This window comes from Haematobia irritans, chromosome 5 (assembly GCF_050003625.1).
Source record: "Haematobia irritans isolate KBUSLIRL chromosome 5, ASM5000362v1, whole genome shotgun sequence".
Taxonomy (NCBI): Eukaryota; Metazoa; Arthropoda; class Insecta; order Diptera; family Muscidae; genus Haematobia; species Haematobia irritans.
Window position 1 is genome coordinate 63,728,645 of NC_134401.1, and position 22,037 is coordinate 63,750,681.

The window sequence follows — 22,037 nt, forward strand, 5'->3', positions numbered from 1 at the left end:
GAAAATATTTTTTCTTTGAGTCCATGTTTGGACTTTGGGTACCAAAAACAAGGTTTTTATTTTTTTAAATATTTATGGTTGGCTAAAATTGTGTAGGATTTAAGAATTAATAAAAATTATAGTGTTTGTAACGAAGATCTGTTTTGCTCCTAAAGTTTTTTTATGTAGGGACAAATAAAACTCGTTATAGACACATGTAGCCATGATTAGACTAAATTATGATTGATTTTCATTGAAACCTTTTTTGGTCTGTGGATGAAATTTTAATGCATTGCTAGTACAACACTTCCAGAAATCACCAGCTGTACTATACAAATAATAAACGGAAGGCTTATTCTGAAAAATAAGCATGAAACACAAATTAAACAATGAAACATAAATAAACATGCTAAAATCAATACCTGGACTTATTAAAATTTTCCAAAGCAGAACTGAAGAAAGCAATAAAAGTGACCAGAATGTTTTATAGCAAAGACTATTCCAAACTGAATTAATCATTTATTTTATTGCGGATGCGAAAAGCATAAATTATGAATGAAAATTTTCTCTACCGTGTTTTTCGCATGGAAACGTTTGCTCCTCTTTAGCACTGAGTGATGGTATTCCACAACTGTCCGTCCACAATAAACGAATGGTTAAAAGTTTAAAAGGATGGGATTGAAGGAAAATGTTAATGTTCGCTTATAATTGCAGTGAAAGCAGTTTGTCCTGCTTGCCATTCATCTAGCTTTCCTAGTCGTGATGTCTGCCTGAATGGCTATTCCCACAATCAAAAGAAAAAAACAGTAAACCAATATAGCAACCAACAATCCTACATTGAGCCCACACAATCCATTGTCGTTGTTCCAGTTTATGAAGAAGGATAAAATTGCTAAAGCTAATTGCTGCTATGTCTATCAAAATGTCTGTGAATGAGATGAGTTGTTTACAACCGCCCTCCGCCCCTATCCTCTCCAATTCAAACCAGTACCCCTGTCAAAGTGATGACATTCGACGCATGTCCTCATCCATCCTCTATTTCTAATTCACTACGTAAACTCTCTGCTCTCCTCTCGCACAAGTCCTTTCATATCCGTGTACTCAAATAAAATCATTAAAACAATATCTAGCATTTTATATGCCGAAATGCTTTCATTATAATTCAAGAAAGTTTTTTGTTTTTGCTTCTCCCTCGCAAACACGCTACAATACAATATAAATACTGGAAAAAAATGAATTCTAGGCCTTAGCGGATACTATTCTGAGCCTGGTCAACTCAAAAAATTGTTTATATGCAACGATCCTTAGAGCTAACTTAAAGGTTAATCTGAAGATCGGTTTATACACACAAAAAAATAATACATTTATTTTATGAATACACTATTCACAAAAAAAATTTCATAATTCATTGAATTTATAAATTGTATGAAAACGGTTCAAAATTAAAAAAAAAAAAAATAATAATACATAATGTAAAGGAAAGTTTTTATATTATAAACGAAGTACGCATAACAGGTTGGCTGATAAGTCCCCGGCCTAACAAAGAAAAAATTCGTTTTTATTATTCAACATAGGTCCCTTCAAGAGCGATACAACGATCATAACGACCTTCCAATTTGTTGATACTATTTTGGTAGTACTCCTTCGGTTTTGCCTCAAAATAGGCCTCAGTTTTGGCGATCACCTCATCATTGCAGCCAAATTTTTTCCCTGCGAGCATCCTTTTGAGGTCTGAGAACAAGAAAAAGTCGCTGGGGGCCAGATCTGGAGAATACGGTGGGTGGGGAAGCAATTCGAAGACCAATTCATGAATTTTTGTCTTCGTTCTCAATGACTTGTGAAACGGTGTGTTGTCTTGGTGGAACAACACTTTTTTCTTCTTCATATGGGGCCGTTGTGCCGCGATTTCAACCTTCAAACGCTCCAATAACGCCATATAATAGTCACTGTTGATGCTTTTTCCCTTCTCAAGATAATCGATAAAAATTATTCCATGCGCATCCCAAAAAATAGAGGCCATTACTTTGCCAGCGGACTTTTGAGTCTTTCCACGCTTCGGAGACGGTTCACCGGTCCCTGTCCACTCAGCCGACTGTCGATTGGACTCCGGAGTGTAGTAATGAAGCCATGTTTCATCCATTGTCACATATCGACGGAAAAACTTGGGTGTATTACGAGTTAACAGCTGCAAACACCGCTCAGAATCATCAACACGTTGTTGTTTTTGGTCAAATGTGAGCTCGCGCGGCACCCATTTTGCACAGAGCTTCCTCATATCTTACTGATGCTCACTGATATTCACTGCTAAAAAAATGTATTCAAACTTTTATTACTATAGAAATATTTTTTTCTATATAAAATTTAGTCAAAATTTTATTTCTATAGAAAATTTTGTCAAAATTTTATTTCTATAGAAAATTCTGTCAAAATTTTATTTACTAGAAAAAAATTTTCCCAAAATTGTATGCTCACTGATACTCACTGCTAAGTCGAAAACTTGAAGAAATGACTCAAATTTTCAAAATTTTCAATGAATGAATCATAAATGCATTTTTGCGAAATTGTCTAAACAATTATAAATGTTTCCCAAATATTGCCCGAGATTTTGTAGAAGTCTGATTTGAGATTTTATCAAAATGTAGATCTAAATACAAAGTTGTGCAGAGTATATTCTAATCGGACCGCCCGACTTTAGACTTTCCTTGCATTTTTATTTTTTGTTAAAATTGTGTTACGTCCCATAACGTTAGATTTAAATTTAAGTACATAGATTTTGTAGAAGTATATACAATTTTTTCTAAATGGATTCAGATTCAAATTCATGCATATGGGAATATAAACCTTTATATAGCTCGCAACAAATTTAAAGGATTTGAGATAGTATCAATAATTTTGGTTCACAAATACATATACTGTTGGTATCTTCTCATATTATGATGGGTATTTATATCATTATTTTGTTTATTAAACATTGCCCTAAATTTGAAATATAGAGTTCAATTGGCATCTAATGTGAAATTAAGACCTTTTTTTGCACACATAAATAAATACGATACTTTATATCGATTCACTTAGGGTACCCCCACAATAGAACTACAAATTAGTGGTATTAAAATGAGATTTAGTTATATTATCCGGAGTCGACTCCGGAGTCGGGGTCGAGCTGATGAAAAATGCTGGAGTCGGAGTCGGAGTCGAGCAAAATTGGCTCGACTCCACAGCCCTGGATATGACCAACACTTTCCTTTGATATCTTTAAGGCCTCTGCTATCTCGATCAACTTCATTTTACGGTCATTCAAAATGACCGCAATATCGGTAACCATCTCTTTCGGGCGTCCACTGCTTTCACCGTCCTCCGTGCTCATTTCACCACGCTTGAATTTTGCATACCAATCAATTATTGTTGATTTCCCTGGGGCAGAGTCCGGAAACTCATTATCAAGCCAAGTTTTTGCTTCCACCGTTTTTTCCCTTCAGAAAACAGTATTTTATCAAAACATGAAATTCCTTTTTTCCATTTTTTCACAATAACAAAAGTTGCTTCACAAAAGACGCTCTATCTCACAAACTAATTGACTTACAGACGTCAAATTTTAGCGACGCAATCTATGTGTCAGACCGGGGACTTATCAGCCAACCTGATAGTTGGACTGAAAATCCAAATGAAATGAAAGAGGCGTCAGACTGGGGAAAAAACGAGAAATTAGAAATACAAGCTCAAGACTGGACCGATTAACATGGCAAAAGAAATCTATTTAACGCCACTAAAAATTAGGAACTGCCCAATGTATGTATTAACCCTAGAAAGATTATCCTACTGAAATTCACGAATATGTTAAGCTAAACTTATGTCTGTGGGACGTATCATAGCTTATCATCATGTGGACAAAATTTGTGGACTTTTAGTTAAAATTTTTCTACTTACACCGATTCTATATACAAATCCTTATCATTCAAACACGCGTTTGGCTAAACTTTTATTTATTGTGTAACAAAAAAATCACATTTTAGGTACTCATTTTCATGAGGGAGAGCAAAAAACTAAAAAACGCATACGTCTCTCAGACGTCGACAAGCCATCTAGGGTTAATGGCAATAAGCTCTGGAATCAATATATACACATATTTTAACAGTTGATAAATTTGACTCAATTTCGTTGCGAAGAATGCTTGGTTTTAATAAAATTCTATTTCGTTTCGCTGAAAAAGTGTAACCCTAGGATTGCGCCTCTTGTCCTGCATTTTGTGTGAGGCGCAAGCAATTTTTAGGGGCATATAGCTTTAGATTACTGGCGGACCTGGAAAACGTCAACTTAAGCAGTCTGCTAATGTTTTTGGAACAATCTGGTTGGTTCAGCAGAAGAAAATAATCGAGAAGGTTCAGCGGTTAAAACTAGAAGTGCCCATATGTAATAGGAACTTTTAGTTAATGTGGTATCACAATGGACTGAATAGTCTAAGTGAGCCTGAAACTTAATCAAGCTGCCACCTAACCTTACCTTTTGCCCAACTTCTTCCCTGTTTTTCCTTGCGTCAAAGTTGTAGTGCCATCATAAAGAGAGTGCGTATTCATAGTGCTGTCGGGGATTTTAACTCCAAAAGCTACAACACAGTCATTTATATTTTGTTAACAATTTCCTTAATGTTACACTTTGTATTACAAACGAAATTGTCATAAGTATGTCTGAAATAAGGGGCTAGCACTACATCTAACCTAACTTCCATGTTTTGGATCTTTTTCTTCCTTTCTTTCATCTTTATGATGAGACGTGCCGAAATATCAACATATTTTGAATTTTTCGAATTTTGTACACTACTTAAATATTACGAATATCCACAAATGCTCCTTGTGGCCTTGTTATTGAAAGTTTACTTTTTGCTGAAAATTATTATTTTGCAGTAAATAATATACCATACATAAATATAATAAAAAAAAATAAATAAATAAACCAGATCTGTAAATATTCTCAGCCAAAATTTAATCGAATGTAGAGTATCACCTATGGTCGAATATGCCCTGATGTTCATTTTCATTTTACGATCCTATTTGGGCAAGGTTTTTTTTATTATCAATCCTCTAAACTCTTAAGCCCCCATTTGTGTTATTTTTGTTGGATTTTCCCCCTCGTTTTACGTTTTCATTTTTGGAGGACTTTAATGAAGTTCCAACGTTGATTAGGCGTAAAAAATTTTTGTCACACATAGTCTTACGCCGAATTACGAAAAGAATAATAATAAAAAAAAAACAAGTAACAAATGAACGGCCCTAAAGAGACCGGTTCATAATAAGGCTTAAATCTGTGTACAATGGCAGCGGTAGTTGGATTTATACATCTTCCTCGAAAGCAAAGGGTTGAGATGTGCTAGTCTTGTTGTCATTTTCTCCGGGAAATGCCATACTCCGTCTTTCTCATCCTTCGCTTCATAAAGTCCTCAATGCTTCCTTTGTTCGCTTATTAAATACAGCAGTGTTTTAGTTTTGCACTTGGCAAAGTGTCACAATGTGATGTAGAGCTCCTTTGCCAGGACATGGGGGATAAGGTTTTCCTTGTTTCGTCAATGTATAAGTGTAGACTTGTTGTTGGTGTGAATACGAAGAAAACAAAGGTGGTCTATGGGTCGCCGAGTATGTGCGAGTGGGAGTGTGAGTGCGACGCTAGAACAAACGAATAGAAAAGCCAGTAATAAAACAGGAGCAAATTATCGCAGCAGGATCTTGTATAGCAATAAGCAATACTTGTATCATAAATGGCACAGTTGTCATAATATCGGCTACAATGTTGCCTTTTTTTCTAACCCCCCACTTTTAATTTTGTTGCCATTACAACAAGCCATCATACTTTGGCATAGTGATACGAGTACTTGAAATGCAAGGATGGGAGTTTGGATGATGCTGGTTTCCCAGGAAGTTTTGCAACAATGTTGTATGTTCAATGAGAACAACGGGAGCATTCTTTTGGTACTAGATAATGCTAAGTTTGTTAGATGTTAGCTGTTGTTATCGAATCGAAACTGTTGATTGCTTTAGTTTTTAATGCTCCTCATACTTGAAATAATTTCATAGGATAGGACCTGAAGATGTGATGTTAAACAAACATCGTCTGATGTTCAGAATTACTAAGATATGATATTTTTCTACCTTCCCAGAAATGTAACAAAGTAGGGAAGCAATCGACTATAGTTTCAATTATCCCAATTATCATAGTTTAGTAGTGTAGACAAAACAAATTTGTCCATTAATATGAACTTAGTTATATGATTAAATAGACATAGCAAAAATTCCAAAAATTCTTAATTGGATTTTCCAGGAAAATTAATCAACAACTCAAGTAATTTTACTTGCTAACAAAAGATAGGTAAAGGAAATTATTTTTGTTTTCGATTCGTGTATACAATTTGTTTTTCGATTTTTTTTTCTGTCTAAAATAAATAGAATTTTTGTTAGGAAATATATGAAATAAATTGGGTTTTGACAAGTATAAAAAGAAGATTCGTAATTTCTATGTGAGGACAAGCTTTATATTTTCAAGGAAGTTAACACGAACCCATACCCTTACTAATGGCGATTTCGATTGGGAAAAAAGGTGCAACATTCTCGAAATTGATTGCAAGATATCAAGGACATACCTCACAATATTATAAATTAATAATAACTTTAGAATTACACTATCATTTGGCCGAAATGTCAATTAGGGAAAAAGTAGTGTAACACCAAGGCAACATATTTTTTGCGAATCGAAATCGCCCTAAGATATATGGTTGACACATGGACAATAAGACGACGCATGGAATGAAATGATTCGAAAAAAATGTCTTACTCCGTTTAGATTAGATTAGCTTTCATACACAGTAGAAAAAGTAGTCCGTAGTTTATAACAAGTTGTGAACTTAAATCTAGTTAATCTCACTTACAACCAGTTAGTTAAATTTTACAGAAAAGTATGTTATAATAATAATTATTACTTTTAATTCTTTTAAGACTACTTAAAATTATTAAAAAAAAAATACCATCAGTAGGCTGTTCTGAAATAGGTTAACATTACAAAGATTTGGTTAATTTTGCAAGTAGCGAAAGGTAAATAAATAAAAAAAGAAGTTCACCACTGTGGTATCATAATGGACTGAATAGATTAGGTTGGTCAAAATATTTGGCTGCCACTATACCTAACTTAACCTATGGCCCGATTTCAACAAATGGGGTCATATTGCACCTAACCCAACGTACAAAACGATTGTTTTCAAATTTGACACAAAGTAATATTTTTCAGTAATCATAAAGTCTGCAAAATGGGTTTCCGTAAAACAAAAACATTAAAGTAAAGAAAAACATTTTTGATTTAAAGGAATCGTCCTTAAATTAACTGAGATATTAAAGACTTAGATTTAAGATAAAAACGCTTCAAATATTAGCTTAAGTTTTTTAGATATAACTTTAATAAAGGGTGATATGGTCAAAATTTGGTCAATATAAACTTGATGTATTTCTTTCAATTTTGCATTTAAAAAACCTGAACACCTCTCATGTGTGTTCAGGTGTATCGTCTACAACCGTGCATCGAGCCAAAAAACGAACCGGACTATCGACTTACAAGAAGGTAGTGACTCCATATCGCGATGATAAACAAAATACGACGGCCAAAGCGCGATCCCGGAGGCTGTACACGACGATGCTGACAATGGACGACGAAACCTACGTCAAAGCCGACTACAAGCAGCTTCCGGGACAGGAGTTTTATACGGCAAAAGGAAGGGGAAAGGTGGCAGATATTTTCAAGCACATAAAACTGTCAAAGTTCGCAAAGAAATATCTGGTTTGGCAAGCCATCTGTACCTGTGGCTTGAAAAGCAGCATTTTCATAGCTTCCGGGACTGTCAACCAAGAAATTTACGTGAAAGAGTGTTTGAATAAACGTCTGCTGCCTTTCCCGAAGAAACACGGTTGTTCCGTACTGTTTTGGCCGGATTTGGCATCTTGCCATTACGGTAAAAAGGCCATGGAGTGGTACGCCGCCAACAACGTGCAGGTGGTTCCCAAGGACAAGAACCCTCCCAAACCGCCAGAGCTCCGCCCAATTGAGAAATACTGGGCTATTGTCAAGCGGAACCTAAAGAAGACCAAAAAACTGCTAAGGACGAGCAGCGGTTCAAGGCAAACTGGCTTTCTGCGGCGAAGAAGGTGGACAAGGTGGCTGTACAAAATCTGATGGCAGGTGTCAAGCGTGAGGCCCGGCAGTTCGGATTTGGAAAAGCGAAAGCCTAATTGAATATTTTTCCTGAATTTTATACTAATTGAACTTGAAAAAGAAATTTAATTTGATTTTTTAAATAAACGATTTCCCCGATTTACACGCGAATTCACCCAAATTTTGACCGTATCACCCTTTATATATACCCCTCAAAAACAATCGCTTCTGTAACATATAATCCCAAACACATTCTGCTACAAGTATATATAATATATATTTTCAGGATTTGTCCAAACAAAATATTGTTTATATTGTTCAAAAATATTATGTTTCACTTAAGGCATATATTTATTTAAGGAACCAATTGGTTACTTCATGAAAAAAATTCTTTTTCGTTCGTGTATATGTGTCACCATTATTGTATTGTATGTATTAATTTTAGTCATAATTGGCACAGCTTAATTTTCTTAAATTCGGAAATAGAATATATGTGCGGGGCTTTAGCCAAATCGTATGACATTTGATCTACGAAAATTTTTTTAATTATACCTCCTAAATGCTTATTAATTCAGTAGTAGTGGTTTAGGGTTTATGAAATAGTCTACACCGCCTGACTTTCTATTTTACTCAGTGGTTAATATTTAAATGATTTCGTTGAATTCTTTCCTTACGATCCTCTCAAGAATCAATTCCTCTCAAGGAAAAAGTGTAAATCACATTTATTGCTACCACCAAAGGTGAAATGATAGATACTCTTATCGGCCCAATCACAATTCATTTGAAATGTCATTACGACCTAGTATTCATGTGCATACATAAACATTTGGCAATTGCACAATGGGGAGCTTACATAAGGATTTATGTTAGCTATCTCGACTCTTGTTTCCACGACAATTCAGTCCCATAAGACAATTGTATCTGAACTGGTTTCGCGGGTGTGTGATTGTGTGTCGTCTTTATATTAACTTCAATAAAAAACAATTTAGCAATCTAGTACATAAGGCTCGATCGAAGAATGGCCGACCTGCCCGAAAGAAAGACTGTTTTTCATATGTTTGGGTGTAAAAATTATATGTTTGGAACACAAATTTTTTAACACAATGTTTTTAGGTGCAAGCATATAATATTCATAAACTAGCATAACATGTTTGGGACGTATCGATGTCTACATTCCAGAGTGCGCTAAGTCTAAAAAGTGAATTTTACAGGAGACGGGTTCAAAGTTTATTTGGAATTTCTCAAAAACCGTATAAGATAGAAATTAAATTAAAATCATACTTATTGTAGAATTTTTTTAGAATGTACGAATTCCAAATAGTGATAATAAATCACGGCTAAAATTGACTTAGACCACTTTAGAATACAAAGCCTTTTGCCTTGTTGTTCTTAGTAGACTTAGCATCCTTTCATCGGAATTTTTTCTGGCATTGATCGTCTAAGTACATATAACATATTATGGTTGGTGGAGAATGAAAAGGTATCAACTTAGTTAGCATATGTTTAACTGTGTTAAAAATATAGCTTTATAGAGAGTTATAAATTTAATTTGAACGTTAAACAAAAATGAATATTTTCAGGCGACACAGTTCAAACAAATTCGTACATATCGGGTTCTATATAAACATTTCGATGTAATCTTTTATATATACCAAAAAAAAAAATATTATTTTATTATTTTCTCCCAAACGAAATTTTAGACCAACAAATAAAGTTTCCCATTTGCTTTTCGCTGTAAGGAAGTTTTTTTTGGAAGAAAAGTATATACTTTTTATGATAAACGTTGATTTTTTACACGATGTAAAAAAATATTATAAAGACTAACTCAAACAAATTCTTTCCTAGCTAATTGCCTAGTATCCCCTCAAATCTTTCTCATTTCCACGAGTTTTTTAGTAATACAAACAATGCAGAAAAAATTATTATAATTTATATAGTTTTTTTTTTTATTAATTTTTAACCATCGCCTGGACGGAAAATCGAATCGCGGACTATCCACTGGGTTACAAAGCTGTTATTGTCATTAACCGATAATTATCGATTTGAGACTTCAAATGTGTCTTATAAAAGGCTTAAAGTTAGAAAAGAACAGTGCTAAATGGACTGTGTATCAAAACTTATTTTTATTATTGCAAAAATAAAAATTTTGTAACAAACATTTTTTTTGAAACTAAAAGTTTGACATTTTCGAAGAAATTCAAAACCCCTAACAAAAAAAAAAGTTTTCGGTAAACGTTTTCCAAACGTTTCTTTTTTGTGTTTACTAACATTTTTTTTTTGTAAATTATTTACCAACGATTTGCATAGCAACTTTTCATCTACTAAATTTGTGTTAAATTTTAATAAAGTTATATCAAATTTCTATAAATTCACAAAAAAACTACACTTCATACGCTTACAACGTTCTCCAATCTAAACTATTCTAAGTTTACTAACACGTACGAAATGTTTTTGTTTAGTCGGAGAATAATATGTTATGCTAAGTAAACATAGCGACACTCAAAAATGTATCATGTGTATGCTAAATAGAAATCATAGCAAAAATAAATGTTCATTCTAAAGAATGTTATGTTTAGTTTTGAAAAATATTATACAATACTGTTCTAAACAGTACTAACTATAACACTAGCCAACAGTCGTTTTGTGAATTGGTTCTAGCATAATTTTTCTCATTTATTTTGACCTACTAAACACGAAAATGAGTTTTAAAAAATTTTCTGTCGATTGGTTTTCGAGATACAAATTTTTGAACTTTTTTTTTTAATTTTTGGAGGTACACTTACAATTTTGAGCATATCTTTCGTCTTCTTTGACCTATTTGATCCTACTACTACACAAATTAAAGAAAATTGAGCCGTCTACAACTCATTCTCAGAAAATTTTCACATCGGGTAAGTAGTTTGGATGTTGGCGGCTTAAAAGGGTTAAAAAACGGCTTTTTTTTAAGTAGAAATGTGGCAGAAAAAACCATATAAAAATTCATATAAAATATAAAACACGATGCTAACAGCAAAAAATAAGCCATTACTTAACAAATTCTTACAACAAATAGCGGACTTATAATTTTTGTTGGTAAAAGACCGAAAAGACCAAATCAACGCATCAACGCTGTTTTGCACATGGCATAAAATGTACAGTTATATCTTTGTTTCTACTCATTTTTTTTTGGCGTTGATTTGGTCTTTTCGGTGTTTTACCACTTTACTTTACCAAAATTATAAGTCCGCTATTTGTTGTTAGATTTTGTTAAGTAAGGGCTATACGCAAAAAACCCAAAAATGCTGTTAGCATCGTGTTTTATATTTTATATGAATTTTTATATGGTTTTTTTCTGCCACATTTTTACTAAAAAACGCCGTTTTTTAACCTTTTTAAGCCGCCAACATCCAAACTACTTACCCGATTTGAAAATTTTCTGAGAATGAGTTCGGAGCACATACCGGGGAACTGCGAAGCAGATGTGTTAGCAAGGCTAGGAACTACCTTAATATTCCAGGGGAACTAGAATCTGTTGGTATGCCTCTGGCCACCTGCAAGCTCTTACTGCGTGAGAAGGCTGTTATGATGGCCAATATTCGATGGGAGAATTGCAAGGGTTGTAACGACACCAAGCAAATATGGCCCCATTTAAACTTAAACCGCACACTAGATATGCTAGTGTTCTCAAGGCGTCAGATAACACTCCTGATATCTGCTATAACGGGTCGCTGCCTGATAGGCGAATTTGCAAAAACTATAGGTGCGAAGTATAATGACTATTGTATAAGCTGTCATGATGTGGTGGAAAAGGAATCAATTAAACACCTCTTGTGTGAGTGTTCTGCTTTTTGTGTAAGGCGTAAGCGAATTTTAGGAGCATTTAGTTTTAGATTACTGGCTGACCTGGAAAACGTTAACTTAAGCAGTTTGTTAATATTTTTGGAGCAATATGGTTGGTTCCACAAAAGTAAATAATAGAGAAGGTTCAGTGGTTAAGACAAGAAGTGCCCATATGTAATAGGTACTTTTAGTTAAATGTGGTATCACAATGGACTGAATAGTCCAAGTGATCCTGAAATTTAATTGGGCTGCCACTTTAACCTAACCTAACCTAAGAGTTTGCTGCAAGTAAAATAATGGAAGTAACCAATTGGCGCCTTAAAAAATATATCCACACAAAGAAAATTTCATTAAAATTTTTCACTACCAGTGTAACCCTAAGGTGAAACATAATATGTTTGCACAATACAAACAATATTTTGTTTGGACTAATCCTGAACATATATATGCCTGAAGCAAAATGTATTTGGGGTATATGTTACAGAAGCGATTTTTTTGAGGGTGTATAATCAATATAACGGCGGTGTGACCAAAAGTTGGTACGCACGACCAAATATTGGTCGTTAATTATACATTGAAGTAACTAACCATTTCAATTTATTCCACCCTGTTGTGATAACTGATTTGTTTTGCCAATGTGTTACCAAACTCAACTGAAAGTCCGTCTAACCAATAAGTTGGTTGTGTTAACAAATTTTATAGTTATAAATTTGTTGCTATGGATTATATATCCTTTTTTATTCGGTACCTGCATTCTTAAGTGGTGAGTAACATAATCATCAAATGTACTTAATACCACTCACTCCTTAACTTCTTCCCTACAAGAGATATCTTAACAAATGTGACGATTTCCGAGGATATGAAGGGTAAATATATAGATTGGCTAATTCGCCTTCGAACTTAAAATCGATCAGAACTGAAGAAAGATTCTGGTGCAAAGACATAACAACATTTCATGATCTATGCGTAAGTCCCGTTGAGTGCAGCATCTATAGCATTTCCATTCAGTTTTTAATCTCTGTTGGTGTTTTGGGTAGATTGCCTTTGCTATGGAGCTTCTTTTGCATTTCATAAAAAGGTTCTACAGATGACAATGTTTTATTAGCTCAAAAGTTAATAAAAATATTAATTTGTATTAAAATTAAATACTGACTAAAATGAATTCAACAAATGGTTTCTTTAATTTCTCAAGTATTGGATGTCCGAAAATAACAATTAGTTGTTTCAACAAACGAATGAAATCTTATTGGTTGGGATTAGACCAATTAGACTGTTAATGTGCCCAAATTTTAGTTGTCCAAAAATTTGATATATTGTTGTGCAAGACAACAGTTGGTTGCTTTGATAAATTTTGTCAGTTATATTCTGGTAGTAGTTGGAGGACCAAATAATTTGGTTTGCAAAAGAATTGGTTGGCACAACAAATTTGTGTTCTGTGAGTATAGTAACAAATTGTGAATATATTAGGGAGATTCACGAAAAACTCCAAATTATAAATAAATTTAAACATTGCCATAGGCAATTAATGCCTATACATAGAAAAAAACTACATTATGGGAAAAATGAACTATCGCGTGCGAAAATTGAACTAAATTGTATTCCAAATTTTAAGATTCATTAAATTAAAGAAAATTTTCCGACATTTTTTGATTTTTAATTACCATTTACGAAATGCATCTTTCCCGAAAAGAAAAAAATTAACTAAAAATAAAGAAAACATCTGAGTCGCCAAATCATTCCCATTTTAACACTGTAGTTCATTCTTACTATTTTTGAGAAATGTACGAAAAACTTCTTCTGTTTTAGTTAGATCTGATCCAATTTGTATGTCATTGAAATTGACATACAAATTTTGAGACATACTTGGAATAAAGAAAAAATCGTTGGGCTGGGGAAAATTTCTTAGAACATTTAAAAATAAACTAAAACAAAATAAAATGTTCGCAATAAATATTAGTTCATTTCAGCATCAGTTTTACAACAGGCTGTATAATTATACACTGATAATATACAACACGAAAAATTGCTCAAAAATATTACATTTAACTCGTGACTTTGATTATTTGTTAAAATTCTAATCATATCTGTTATTCTAGCGGTTACTAAAAGTTACACAGTATGACAAAAACATGGCGCAAGAAATTAAATGGTATCACATTTAGTGGTACAACAAAAAGGTGGCACAAAAGTAGCACCGCTTGAAAAAAGTAGCAGATTTGCCACTAAAGTGGCACAACGGTAATACTGTTGCCAATACTAAGTAGAGAAAACTCAAATTTAAAAGAGAATTGTGTCTTAAATGTATCCAATTCAATTATTCGCTTCTTTGGCTCAGAATAATTTGACAAAATCTTTGGAACCGAGCAAGTTTTTTTCACTTTATAATAAGTGTGATATCGAAATGAAAAGTCACACTTGTGTTAACAGTCAACTGTCACCAAAATGTAATTTTTTCCTAATATTTAACAAATTTTCCTAATATTTAATTTGTCCACGTTGTGAAAAAGTCCAGGTAGTAATTTTTAATTCCAAATAAAAATCCCTAAGTGGATCTTCCCCAATATACATAGTGGATCTAATAAATATACCCTAATGAATAATAGCAAGAAAAAGAATCATTTGCCCGCACGTGTACGTGCGTGTTCAAATGATGTCGAATGGCTTGGGTGCACTTTATACCTGAATGAGAAATATGCCAAATTAAATTGCCCAGATTTATGACATAGCACACTGGTATAGACTGCCACTTTGGCATATAGATGTGTAAGAATGTTTGAGCGAATGTGCACAGAGATGTCAAAGTCAATCTCCCGCTGCCTAATACCCTTTTAAATATGTCAAGCAATTTTAAACATGTATGTATATGCGAAAATTATTACGGCTCGTTTTTATTTGAGGATGCCTGTTGCCGTCTACCCCCACTTTCAATTTGTTGGCCAAAATTAAATGTCTCTGATGCGAGCGCAAAAAAATCTGTAAGTCAACAGAATATCGCCATAAACACAAAGCAAATCCTACTGCTAATGAAATAAAAGCGAAATACGTTATGGTAGAGTATAAGCAAAATAAACACAGCAAACAAATCATATGAACCTGTCTACAAGAATCGTTAAATATGTTTGGCAAATTACTCTTTAATAGACAACAAAAGCTGGGAAAATTGTGGAAATAAAATGCGCAAATTTTGTTAACATATCAAAAATGAAAACGTGTCTCTTATTGTGCAATGAAATGTTCGTGTGCTGTAAGTGAAATTATTCCAACGGAATGAAAATATTGCGTTGTTTTCATAAATCGCCCATCTATTTAATTATTGTACGAAGTTGAAAAGGCGCATACATCAAAATGCGATGTTGTAGAACATCCCGAAAAAAGGTTTTTGATAGTCGGCTATTGCCTAAACAAATTTGCAAGCATAACTCTTTTCCTTTGCCAAAGTTAAATCATCGATTTGAGTGCAGTTGGCTTGGTTTGTTTTTGAGCGTGCTTCCTCTATCTTGATTCGTTTTGTTTGTTATTGTTGGCTTACTCTTCAATCATTATTATTGCTGTTTTTGATTTCAGCTTAAAACCATGCATTGACTAAACTACAAATGTAGCTTAACCAAAAGTTAATTATTTAGTAAATTCTGAAGAATTGAATTTTGAAATGCAGAACTCAAGATTTCTATCTATAGAGCGGTCCTCTTTCATATAACAAGAGGGAACAAATGTCATCTAAAAACCATTTAGTATTTTCACGAGACTCAGATATATTGCTTCTTGTTCACATGACGATAGGGGTTTTTTCCCGGACTTTTTCCATTCCCGGGAAAGCGGGAAACTTTTTCGAATTTCCCGGGATTCCGGTTAAAGGGAAACCCGCTTCGATGTGCCATGTATTTAGACGTTTAAATAAATTAGAAATCGCATAAACCTACGGTTATAAGCGCTGTCTGGACAACTAACAATGTATATTATGTTAATCTCTTATATCAGCCATAAATCATACTAAAGATATTTTGTATGGAAATGAAAGAAACTTATTGCCATGTCACCATCATAAAACAGAGCCACTATATTTCACTATATGTAAATTTTCGGTCAATATTCCCAAAAGGAATACACCATCTATATTTGAAATTAAAGTAACTACCATGATAAATGTTGCCTTTCCATAAACACATCCTTTCAATAATTATGAAAATATTTTGAAATTATGCAATTGCAAAAGTTGCTATATAAGGTAAAATGATCCATTATAAAGGTTTGCTTAGTCTACCAGTCTATTGGAATGTCGGTTTACAGAAATATGGTGATAATAAACTGGGAAGAGCAGCCATCTTTTAAACAATTGGGAGGTCGTTAAAACCTGGGCTAGAACCCACGACTGTATGTCAGACAAAGCAACTATTACTACTTGGTACATTATTTAAATAGGAAGTTTATTTTATATTAACAAAAATACAGAAAACAATTAAATTATTTTGTATATTCCAGTATACTTAGGCTCAATTATACCCCATTCACATTAGACTCAAAATCTACTAAAAATGGATTTGAAATCCCGTATTCACAAAGAAAAATACAGCTAAAAATTGTTTAAGTAGACTTTGGAAGTGTAATGAGAATGATGATTTACCCAATGGTACTAAAAATAATCAAAACAAAAAACATTTGTACTATTTATCTCTCCATTTTATAAAAAATATTGTAATGAAAAATTCCCGGGAATTCCTGCACTTAATACCCGGGAAAGCGGGAACGAAAAAATAGCGAATTCCCGGGATCCCGTTCCCGGGACAAAAACCCTATATGACGGGCATGCTGATCAGCTTGCTGTTGGATCGGAATAATAATCATATATATAATAGTTTCCATGTATATAAATATCTTAAATTGTTTCAATTTTTATTATTTTTTCCTCTAGAATGACGTACAACAAAAGCAAAACTACTTTCGTCACTCAAAGAAAAAGTTAACCCTATATTTCACTAAAGCCGATTTAATTCTATTTTAGTTCATGGAATTATTACGTTTTAAGAAAGTATAACTTTAATAATTTTTTATGTGCGTTTTTTAACAAAGGAAAAATTCTACGCAAATGAAGCATAAAGATTAACAAAATTCGTATCTCCCATAAAATAGTTCTGAATTTCTTAAAATTTTTAAATCTTACCAATAATCCGCCCATTTTGAACTTCGTATGGCACTAAAGACATTTTTGCAATTTTTAACTCCAATTTTTTCCTTCAAACTACGAAATTTTCTTTAACAAGTGCAAAATTATAATTTTGTCTAAAAAAATTTTCTTTAAAATTTCGAAAATTATTTACTTATTTACGTCGGCATGGCATATGCATTTCTAATATAGTTTAGTTAAAATTTTGTAAAATTAATATAATTTTTCTAAAATTAACTAAAATTTTCTTTCCTGGTGGGTTTTTAGTGCTCCGGAATGAAATTCTAAACACACAAAATTCCCTTTTCTTAAACCCGAATGTTTGACTAGTTTTGCAACAAGTAGCTCATATATTTATACCTTGCGCCACACTGTGGAACAGGGTATTATAAGTTAATGCATATGTTTGTAACACCCAGAAAGAGACGAGATAGACACATGGTGTCTTTGGCAATAATGCTCAGGGTGGGTCCCTGAGTCGGTATAACCATGTCCGTCTGTCCGTCCGTCTGTCTGTGAACACATTTTTGTGATCAAAGTCTAGGTCGCACTTTAAGTCCAATCGCCTTCAAATTTGGCACATGTTACTAATTTGGGTCAGAATAGAAACCTATTGATTTTGGAAGAAATCGGTTCAGATTTAGATATAGCTCCCATATATATCTTTCGCCCGATATGCACTAATATGGACCCAGCAGCCAGAGTTTTATACCGATTTGCTTGAAATTTTGTACAAACATAACACCTAGTCGAATAGTCAAGTGTGCAAAATTTGATTGAAATCGATTCAGATTTATATATATCTTTCGCCCGATATGGACTTATATGGCCCCAGAAGCCAGATTTTTATCACGATTAGCTTGAAATTTTGCACAAAGAGTACAACTGGTAGTATAGTTATGTGTGCCAAATTTGATTGAAATCGGTTCAGATTTAGATATAGCTTCCATATATATTTTTCGCCCGATATGGACTTATATGGCCCCAGAAGCCAGAGATTTGGCCCAATTTGGTTGAAATTTTGCACTAGAAGTACAATTAGTAATATAGTCATGTGTGCCAAATTTGATTGAAATCGGTTCAGATTTAGATATAGCTCCCATATATATGTTTTTCTGATTTCGACAAAAATGGTCAAAATACCAACATTTTCCTTGTAAAATCGCCACTGCTTAGTCGAAAAGTTGTAAAAATGACTCTAATTTTCCTAAACTTCTAATACATATATATCAAGCGATAAATCATAAATAAACTTTTGCGAAGTTTCCTTAAAATTGCTTCAGATTTAAAGGTTTCCCATATTTTTTACTAAAATTGTGTTCCACCCTAGTGCATTAGCCAACTTAAATTTTGAGTCTATAGATTTTGTAAAAGTCTATCAAATTCTGTCCCAATCGAGTGATATTTAAATGTATGTATTTGGGACAACCCTTTATATATAGCACCCAACCCATTTGACGGATGTGATATGGTATCGAAAATTTAGATCTGCAAAGTGGTGCAGGGTATAATATAGTCGGCCCCGCCCGACTTTAGACTTTCCTTACTTGTTTTTTTTTTGCTTTTAAAGAAAATGAGTTAGCTTTTAATTTCACAATTTAACCCTTTATGTTAATTGGAACCATTATTTAATAACAATTCAATTTAATTTACAATAAATTTTTCGATTGATTCAATTGGAGTGAATAAATTAGTGGGCTTGTTAATCTTTTAACACCAAAAGAAAATTTCATTACCATTGAGCCATTCGTTAAGAGAACGAACAGTTTCATTGTTTAATGGAAAATTCGTTGAAACATACCAATATCAATGACACATTTCATTGAAGCATGAGGTGACATAGAAGGGGGTTTCTACTCATTCTTTCGGGGATTTCAACGACTAGATCCAATGGGGATTGTAATAGGTCATGTTGCGACCCAACGATATCGGGGTTGTTCTATCGCTGTATCAGCCATAGATAATTGTTTTATCGCGATCATTTTAGTGGTACTCAGTAAGGAATTATGTGGTTGTATTGTTTAGATGGAAATAGTGGTAATAACGAATCAACGCAGAAATGAGTCCTAGCCAGTGGAAAACAAAATGCAGTACCACGAAGCGGCCTCTATTACCCATGGAACATCAAATAAGAATATGAAAAATTATTAATAGATTACAAATTCAATACAATTACAATGATTTTGTTGTTGCTTGTTCTTTCTATTTTGTTGAAAATCATATTTTCGGAACATAATTCATATTCGAGTTTTTATTCAGAATGTAAATTTTCTTGTCTGACATGAGTTTTCACATAGCTCCACAAAAATAGTCTAAAGGCGTTAGATCGTACACGTTCAATTGGCCGGTGACGAACGTCAAATAAAATGTTCACCGAACTCGCCTCTCAATAACTCCATTCTTACGTGTGCTGTGTGGAAACGTCTTGTTGAAATAACATGTCATGCAAGTCAAGCTATTGCATTTTTTGAAACTGGTCAAATCGGTGCCATTTCCTTTTGGCAACTTTTGCCAACACATGCAAAAGTCACATTTTTCAAGTGTATCTTAAATGATGTGAAATGCATTTGTTGCATTAGTTGAAAATTTAAGTAAAATGTTAGAAACATAACTTCATCCGCCACTTTTTTTATTCGCTTTCATGGGATGAAAAAATTTGTAGAATTTAATAAAAATAAATCCAATAGACCTCAACATAACTTACTTGTTTTACGGCCATTTTCATGTAGCTCCGTTAGGCTTTAACTGCCAGTTAACAGAAAGTAAATTGCAAATATCTTCTCTCCGGTTAACTTTAACTGAACATTTTTCGTCAGTTAAGTTCTTAACTAGTCTATGGAATATAAAGGCAGGATGACAGCTTCGTCTATAATACGGTTTAAAGGTTGGTTAGTTAACGGAACACTAACGGAGCTTTATGAAAATGGGGGTTAATGGCATATTTTTAAAAATTCAAAATTGCTATAACCAAGAAAAACTTCATTTTCCCAAGAAAATTGTACACACTTTTGTACGTACTAACTCTTACTCGCTGAAAACTTGGGTGATTTCATTGAAACTTGTTGCCTTTGAGGCGTGGAGTTTCAATTGCATTCATTTTTGTAAAATTTAAATTGATGCAAATAAAGCACTGGGGCGTAAGTTCATTAAAGAGCTTTATTTGCTTCACGCATATAAATTTGCCCCGAGGATGAGAAACGGAAAAGGAATCTATAATAAATAAAGCAGAAACTGAATATAAGAAGACGAATAAGCGTATGAATAAAACAATCGTGTTTGTTCTACCGATATTCGTTCTTGTTTTCGCTTTTGCTTTTCACACTTCCTTATCATCTTTGTTCTCGCCGGCCTACGCACTTTACCTCGCCTGCCCTTTCCATTTGTGATTCGCTACCACTTTAGAGACAAGAGTACTGAATGTGGTGCTGAAGTGGATGTGAATTCCATGGCGCATCCTTGAGGTCAAGTATCTTATTATTTTAAAAATCATTTACATAAATGCTTTGGCATAAAGAGAGTGTTTGTGTGTTCTCTCCTTTCCTTGCGAAAAGATACGGTAGTTCACCAGTGTCCATTTGCCTTCGAACCACGGCCATCAGTCTCGTGCTTTTGTTCCATACGCCCATTCATCCATCCACGATTGCTATGCAGTTATAATGACATACGGATTGGCGGAATCTGAATGATGGGGGGAAATGCTAAAAGGTCGCATTTTAATGAAGCAATAAATAAATGAATTTAAATGTTGTATAAATTGAGTAATAAAGTAATAATAATGTGAATTATTTATAATGTTTATGTATTGCCATCACAAGCAAGGAGGATACTCGCTCATCTACTATAAAAACCTTCCACAGTAGTTAAACAATTACGCCTCCGTCTTTAATTGCATTCCGTTTTCTTTCACTTTCCTTAAAGTTCAGTAAAAATGCATTTGTGTGGCAAATACAATTCCACTGAAAGTACAGCGTAATTCTACCCAGAATTAGATAACTTTCTGCCAGGATATTGAGCCTCTGGCTTTTAAGAAGATTATCCTTATCACCATTGATTCCAGCCAACAATACGGCACATGTAGTTCAACTTGGTGTAAGAGTAGAAAAGCAAAAAATTCCAATGAATACTCGGTATAAAGCTAAGATAATCGATTTCCGCGAAATATGAATTCAAACGGCGAGAGAGAGAGAGAGTGAGTGAGAATGGGTGGTGGCGAGGAATAAGCTCAAGTGTTGTTCTAATTACCCTTTAGCATTGCAATTTATTAGAGATGAAGTTGAATTTAAGTTTCTTGTTATAAACTCGAGTGAATTTTCTCAAGAAATTAATTAGCTTCTTAGTAATTGCAAATTTCCGCATGCCTTCAGCAGAACTGCAAGATTATGCAGAATCTAATTGTAAAGAAACTTCAATGAATCTTTATATGATGATTTGCTTTAACTTAGAAAAAATTTTGAGTCTCGCATTTTTGCCATAGAGAATAAAAAATAGTAGAAGGAATTTTATTGAATGGATAAATTTCTCGGATGTGGGTATAAAACGACAAAATAAGTTTCAAAACCCGAAAAAAGACCTACTTAAATATACCGCAACATTTGACAAAAGTAAAAAAAAACAATTCGTCTACACAGTCGAATCAAGGGACTAATCGCAATATTCTTTATAGACATTTTTTCATCGAGCTTTTCAATCACGAGAGTCGATATCGAGTTTTATTGATCGATAATTTTTTCGATTGGCAAATTGCAATCGTAAAACATTTTTTATTGTTTATTTACATCGTTTTTGCATATCAGTAAAAATGTAAATTTAAGCTAAGATTGTTCTAAATTTCCATATAAAGAACATAGTACACGCAAAGAAAGAAAACGTGTAACGAAAACGTTTTTCTTTTGTT

At 33.5% G+C, this 22,037-nt stretch overlaps 1 protein-coding gene and 1 long non-coding RNA gene across 6 annotated transcripts in view; both read left to right on the forward strand.

Annotated features, from left to right (window-relative positions):
* The window catches only part of sns (nephrin adhesion molecule sticks and stones), a 515,450-nt gene that overhangs the window by 250,952 nt on the left and 242,461 nt on the right, over window positions 1-22,037 (forward strand). The window lies entirely within an intron of this gene.
* Window positions 14,409-15,190, forward strand: LOC142241006 (uncharacterized). The gene is made up of 2 exons (XR_012723455.1): window positions 14,409-14,494; window positions 14,586-15,190. It is a non-coding gene; the product is annotated as an uncharacterized LOC142241006 (long non-coding RNA).